Below are 6,837 nucleotides of genomic sequence, written 5' to 3'. Positions count from 1 at the left end.
AAATGGGGGAGGGAAAACAGTGGATGGAATATATTATATGAATTTTCAATTAAAAAGAGAGAGGATAATGCATGGAGCAGCAATGAATGTGACTGAGCAAGTAATAAAAATGAGAGAATAATGTAACAACCAAACTTGTTTGCCTTGGATTTCCCATGTTCATAGCCTGAGCTAAGGCATAACTTTTTATATTAAGATGTGCACTCTTCTGTGAACCTGACCCAAAGAGCAAAATCAATGTCTCTGTTTTTCTACTAGGATATTCATTTACTAAAAACATTAAATTGAAGGAAAACAAATATCCAGTATAAATGTTGAAAGTAACACTGCTTGATAGTATTTGTTTGTTAATCTGGGTCACTTGGGGTTAGTTGGGAGTCCCTGGTTTAATCCATTGTTAAACTCTGTAAAAGATTTTTGAGAGGTATCCCTAAGTTCTTCCTCATCTGGTGGTTTCTGTGATATTCAACAAATAAAGAGCAAAAGCCTTGTGTGAAGGATGGACAGAGGGAGAGGAACAGACACAGATAGCATCCTGGTAGACATAGGGACACAGATCGAGACCCATACAACAGACAGGCTACAGATGGAAAACACATGGAGAAAAGCAGAGAATTCAAACTATGCTCACTCTTGGTTAAACTACCCCAAGGGTAAGTACATTGATTCCTTTCTTTAAAGTGATACCAAAACATACTGGTGACTGATTTTCACTAATGTGTTTAGCAGAAAGAAAGAAAGAGCTGCTAGGTTTGTGTCAGAGTCCTATCTGGGTCTCCTGTTTCTGTGATTCTAAGAGGTATCCATGAAAGTGAAAGGAAGAAAGAACTGGGAGAAAAGGATTGAGATGTTCAAATTAGTGGGTCATTAACGTGTTACCTGCCTCTCCCAAGATTATATTATGCAGAGTTATTTGGGAGTGCTGTTTGTCGCATGTCCCTGGGTTGACATAAGCCCAAGTGGGTTTAAGGTCCCTCTCTGTTCTGGCGATGCCTTTTGTTTGTTAGTCACTGGCATCTCCCCTAATTGCTATTCTTCTGCCGCTGAGTGGTATTATACCATAAGTCAATCAGAAAGGGCTTTACTAATACCCATGGGCAAGATGTTCACTCATCAGATGTACATAAGAACCTGTTTTATGGTGGTTCTCTCAAAAGAAGACAGGCTGAAAAAGACAAACAGGAATACTTCATTTGGCAGAGACAAGGACAAATGACTATACAAACAAAGCCAGTGTGCCAGAGAATAAAACATTACAAAGTTTAAGATACAAAATTCCTTAATTGGCAGCAGGCCCAGGCTGCTCCAGGAGCCAGCGTCAGTAATGTGGTGGGCCGTGGTGACAGCAGTGGCCTCCAGAAACTATCCAACCATTGGAGCTTCAGCCCTGCCTGCAAACAGAAGAGCGATCCCTGGAGCCGCAGCACTGCCTGCACCTGGAGGAGAGACCATCAGAGCTGGGCGCTCCACCTGCTCCAAGAGGAGCGCGCAGCTGAGCCTTGGGCCCGTATACACAGTGGAGCAGTGGAGGAGCGATCACCGGAAGAGGCTCAACCCTGTCTGCAACTGAAGGAGCGTTCAACGGAGCCACAGCTACACCAAATGGAGGAAGAGGGGATCCCCCAACGCACAGTCTCCACCTGTATAGATAGGAGGACTGGATGGGTAGACAACAGGGCAGGATTATGCTCAACAACACAATGAACAATACAGCACCACCAGAAACTAGCGGTTTGACAGCAAGAGCTAACCACCCCAACACAGATGAAGCAGAAGAGAACGTCACTAGAAATAACTCTATGTAGATGATAGAGGCCCCTAAAGAGGAAATGAAAAATTCTCTTAAAGAAGTGGAAGAAAAGAGAAATAAAAAATTGAAAGAGTCGGTGCTCCGGGTTCTAGCCACTCCGCCACCCTCTCTGTCACCTCGGCCGCTGCCCTCGCTCGCCATGCTCTCCGCCCGCGTCCCGCTCGCCACCATCACCGACCAGCAGCAGCTGAGGGTGTCGCTGCTGAAGCGACTCCACCTGTCCGAGAAGGAGAACACGCCCCCGAGTCTCAGCGGGACCCGCATCCTGGCGAGCAAGGCTGTCCGAGAAGGAGAACACGCCCCCGAGTCTCAGCGGGACCCGCATCCTGGCGAGCAAGGCTGCGAGGAGAATCTTGCTGAACCTGGCCGAACCGGAAAGTAAAGAATCTACTAAGCCCAGCGTTGAGGATGAGCCCTTACTGAGAGAAAATCGCCGCCGCTTCGTGGTCTTTCCCATCGAATACCATGATATCTGGCAGATGTACAAGAAAGCCGAGGCCTCCTTCTGGACGGCTGAGGAGGTCGACCTCTCCAAGGATATTCAACACTGGGAAGCGCTGAAACCCAACGAGAGACATTTTATATCTCACGTCCTGGCTTTCTTTGCGGCGAGTGATGGCATAGTCAATGAAAACCTGGTGGAGCGCTTTAGCCAAGAAGTTCAGGTTTACAGAGGCCCGCTGTTTCTATGGCTTCCAAATTGCCATGGAAAACCTACATTCTGAAATGTACAGTCTCCTCATCGACACTTACATTAAAGATTCCAAAGAGAGGGAATATCTCTTCAATGCTATTGAGACAATGCCTTGTGTGAAAAAGAAGGCCGACTGGGCCCTGCGTTGGATTGGGGACAAAGAAGCTACCTATGGAGAACGAGTTGTGGCCTTTGCTGCTGTGGAAGGGATCTTCTTCCCTGGCTCTTTTGCGTCAATATTCTGGCTCAAGAAACGGGGACTGATGCCTGGCCTTACGCTTTCCAACGAGCTTATTAGCAGAGATGAGGGTTTACACTGTGACTTTGCCTGCCTGATGTTCAGGCACCTGGTACACAAGCCGTCGGAGCAAAGAGTACAAGAAATCATCATCAACGCAGTGAGGATAGAGCAGGAGTTTCTCACGGAGGCCCTGCCTGTGAAGCTCATCAGGATGAATTGCGCCCTGATGAAGCAGTACATTGAATTCGTGGCGGACAGGCTTATGCTGGAGCTAGGATTCAGCAAGATTTTCAAAGTAGAAAATCCGTTTGACTTCATGGAAAATATTTCACTAGAAGGAAAGACAAATTTCTTTGAGAAGCGAGTGGGCGAGTATCAGAGGATGGGGGGTGATGTCAAATTCAGCAGAGAATTCTTTCACCTTGGATGCTGACTTCTGAGTAAACTGCCTGCTCTTTGCTGATTATTGTTCTCCCCTTGTCATAAAAAAATCAGCAAAAGCAATCAATTGGCTACACCGTGAATTTGTTAACCGGTATCTAAGAACTGGGTAGCTACCTCAGTTGGTCCCTTTTTGCTAGTTGTGTCACTAGAGGAAGGATGTTAAAGGTACTCGGATTCTTAGGGGAGATTCTGCCCTTGGCTTCTGGGAGTAGTGTGGGATAGCCTTTGGCCCCAAGCACCAACAGACCCAGGCTCTATGAGAGGTGACCCTCCAGCAAGCAGGATTCAGCATTTGTTGCCATAAGACTGTTTAAAAGATGTGAGCCTCATTCACTGCTTCCCGTGGACTCTAGCGTTTACTTAAGTTTGTAAATAAAACTAGCACTTTGCACACAAACATAGTACTGTCAAGGGGGAAAGCCTGCTTTATTTGGTTTCTACACCAAGCACTAAGTAGTGTTTTGTAAGAAGAGCATTGCCAAGCTTAATTCTTCAGTGAATTGAGATGCTTCATCATCGTTGAAGTCAGTCCTGTGCAATTTAGGCATTAGCCTGCTGGTGCTAATCGTGTACAAGGTGTGTGTGTGAGACCCCATACATCAGAGCATCTCTGCTTCACACAACCTCCAACTTTGAGTCACGAGAGACTTCGGCATGATTTGGAACACTTGCTGGCTGGCCCAAGCCCAGTCGTCATTTTTGTGAAAAGCGGTATTTTTTTTTCAAGGTATTCTTTGCCCCATTTCTAGTTAGTGCAGAGTCTTGAAAAGGCTTTGTAGATAGGATTTCCAGTGGTAGCCCATGCACCAGTCTTGGCTTTTGTCAGTGGTAAAGCCAGGGCTGAAGTCAGCTTTCCTAAAAGATGCAGATTTTTGAGTGTGTGAACAGGTACTATTGAAATTTGATCCACTTATTAACCCTGACTAGGCCTAGAACTTGCTGTTCAGACTAGGTTAGCCTCTTAAACTTAACCTGTCTCCCAAACACTGGGATTAGGGTTTGTGCCACAATGCCCGGCTTTACCTGGTGAATTCCTACTGAACACCTGAAACCGTACTGTGTGGGCTGTTAATGTGTGTTCAGTTCAGATTGCAGGCTGAAATGTGGACAGTAGATGCACCTAACAGCCAGTGCGAATTAGTCTGTTCTGTGTATTGATCTGTTTTCGTGTTTATGGAACAAAATCCAGAATTCACCCAGTGAGTTTGAGGCTAGTTAGGGGTACATACGTGAAGCGTCTTAAAACCCAAAACAATGAAAGCAAGCTTATTGGTTACTGGAGTAATACACATTGGCCTCTGGCCTTCTTGCTAGCTGATGTTATTGTGTTTCAGCAGTTTGACCCCTGATTTTTCTTTATTGTATATTTCCATATTTCTGTAACATGAGACCCTTTGTACCTTTTAAATTATTGTTACCAAAAATTAATAAACTGAAGTCTTGCGTGGCAAAAAAAATTTGGAAGAGTCAACAAAGCCCTTAAAGAAAACCAAGAAAAGGTGAACCCAAGGAAAAACATATAGTTATCCTCTTGGCTAAGGGAAGTAGACAAAATTGCCGGGGAGAAAATTGGGATCTTGGGGGTGGGGTGGGATGGGGGTAAGGGGAGATGGGGAGAGAAAAGGTAGAAGGGAAGGAGGGGGGGGACTTGGGGAAACAGGAGGATTGGGATAAAGGAAGGTTGGATAGGGGAGCACGAAACCACAATTCTTAGTTAAGGGAGCCACTTTAGGGTGGGCAAGAGACTTGACCCTAGAGGGGCTCCCAGGTGCCCAAGCTGAGGTCCCCAGTTAGTTCCTTGGGCAGATGAGGATAGGGAACCTGAAATGACCCTATCCTAGAGCAATACTGACGAATATCTTGCATATCATCATAGAACCTTCATCTGGTGATGGATGGAGATAGAGACAGAGACCCACACTGGAGCACTGGACTGAGCTCCCAAAGTCCCAATGAGGAGCAGAAGGAGGGAGAACATGAGCAAAGAAGTCGGGACCACGAGGCGTGCACCCACCCATTGAGACAGTGGAGCTGATCTACTGGGAGCTCACCAAGGCCAGCTGGACTGTGACTGAAAAAGCATGGGATAAAACTGGACTCTCTGAACATGGCAAACAATGAGGGCTGATGAGAAGCCAGGGACAATGGCACGGGGTTTTGATCCTACTTAATGTTCTGGCTTTGTGGGAGCCTAGCCAGTTTGGATGTTCACCTTCCTAGATATGGACGGAGGGGGGAGGACCTAGGACTTACCACAGGGCAGGGAACCCTGACTGCTCTTTGGACTGGAGAGGGAGGGGGAGAGGAGTGGGGGGAGGGGGTGAAGGGTGGGAGGAGGGGGAGGGAAATGGGAGGCTGGGAGGAGGTGGAAACTTGTTTTTTTTCTCCTTTTCTCGATAAAAAAAAAAGAAAAGAAAACCAAGAAAAAGCAATCAAACAGATGAAGAAAATGGTTCAAGACTTAAAAACTGAAATAGAGGCTATGATGAAAACACAAACCAAGGGAACTATGAAAATGGAAATCTGGATAAATGATCAGGAACTATAGTCACAAACAAACAGCGGAATATATGAGTTGGAAGAGACTCTCAGGCATTGAAGATATGGTAGAGGAAATAGATTCATTGGTCAAAGAAAATTTTAAATCCAACAAATTCTTAACACAAAATATCCCTGAAATCTAGGACACCATGAAAAGGCCTAACCTAAAAATAAAAGGAATTGAAGAAGGAGAAGAAGTTCATCTCAAAGACACAGAAAATATATTCACACATACCACAGAGAAAGTGGAACTTGAATTTCAAAAAAAGATAAGTGATCTCCATGGGGTACAAAGGAATATAAATTATTCACAAATCCAATGGCCAAAGAATTATTGTTAACTGTCTGTAGAAATCATATTTGTAAAGAAATAGTGGGAAGACTTTGAACATTTAGGACAGATGTGAAATATTCTGTCTAGAAATGATGTGATAACCTCAGATAAATGTGGGTTTTGACATAATCCTCAAAACATGGAACTATGACAAAGACAAATATTAAAGAGTCTGGCTATTTAGAACTTCCATGGTAGTCTTGACTCAGGCAAATTTTGGGAATAACGTATAGAAAAATCCTACTCGAGGTGCTTGGCTCTTTCTTTAATTTTTTTTTCTTTAGGATTAAATATCCTGAATTGCCCCCACCAATCAATGCAGGCTGTTACAGTTGCCAACTTGCCATTTTGGCTGAAAATACTCTTTCTTTGCATAGTCCAAAATTCAATACTTCGCTGAATATGATAGTCATAAATATCTGAAATTTATTACTTAGACTAGCTGATTAATGCATTAATCTATTACATTTTCTATATTAAAATCTTGCCATTTTGTATTATGTTCTGCAAAATAATTTATATACAGAAGCATAGGAAGCTTGTTGAACATGCAGATTTCCACAAACATATACTCAAAGTTCTGATTTAGTAGATGATTCTAGTAGTCTATAAGCCATACTTTTATGTTCCCAATGAACAACTTTGACTTTATTCTTTTTATTGCGATTACACTATTTAACAAGAAAACTACTTTCTTAGCAAACTTTTAAATATGTATTGCAATTTATAAATTTAAGTACAGCATTGTAGAGCAGTGCTCTAACTAGGAAGGA

At 43.8% G+C, this 6,837-nt stretch overlaps 1 pseudogene; it reads left to right on the top strand.

The window, feature by feature from the left end:
- The first annotated feature begins 1,949 nt into the window (after window positions 1-1,949).
- On the top strand, window positions 1,950-3,269 carry LOC121445082 (annotated as a pseudogene).
- Window positions 3,270-6,837: the final 3,568 nt, after the last annotated feature.

The sequence above is a fragment of the Microtus oregoni genome, unplaced genomic scaffold, assembly GCF_018167655.1.
Source record: "Microtus oregoni isolate MIOR12 unplaced genomic scaffold, Mior012 000155F_ref0000269, whole genome shotgun sequence".
Taxonomy (NCBI): Eukaryota; Metazoa; Chordata; class Mammalia; order Rodentia; family Cricetidae; genus Microtus; species Microtus oregoni.
Note: the sequence above shows the minus strand (reverse complement) of the source record. Positions and strands in the feature narration are given on the sequence as shown.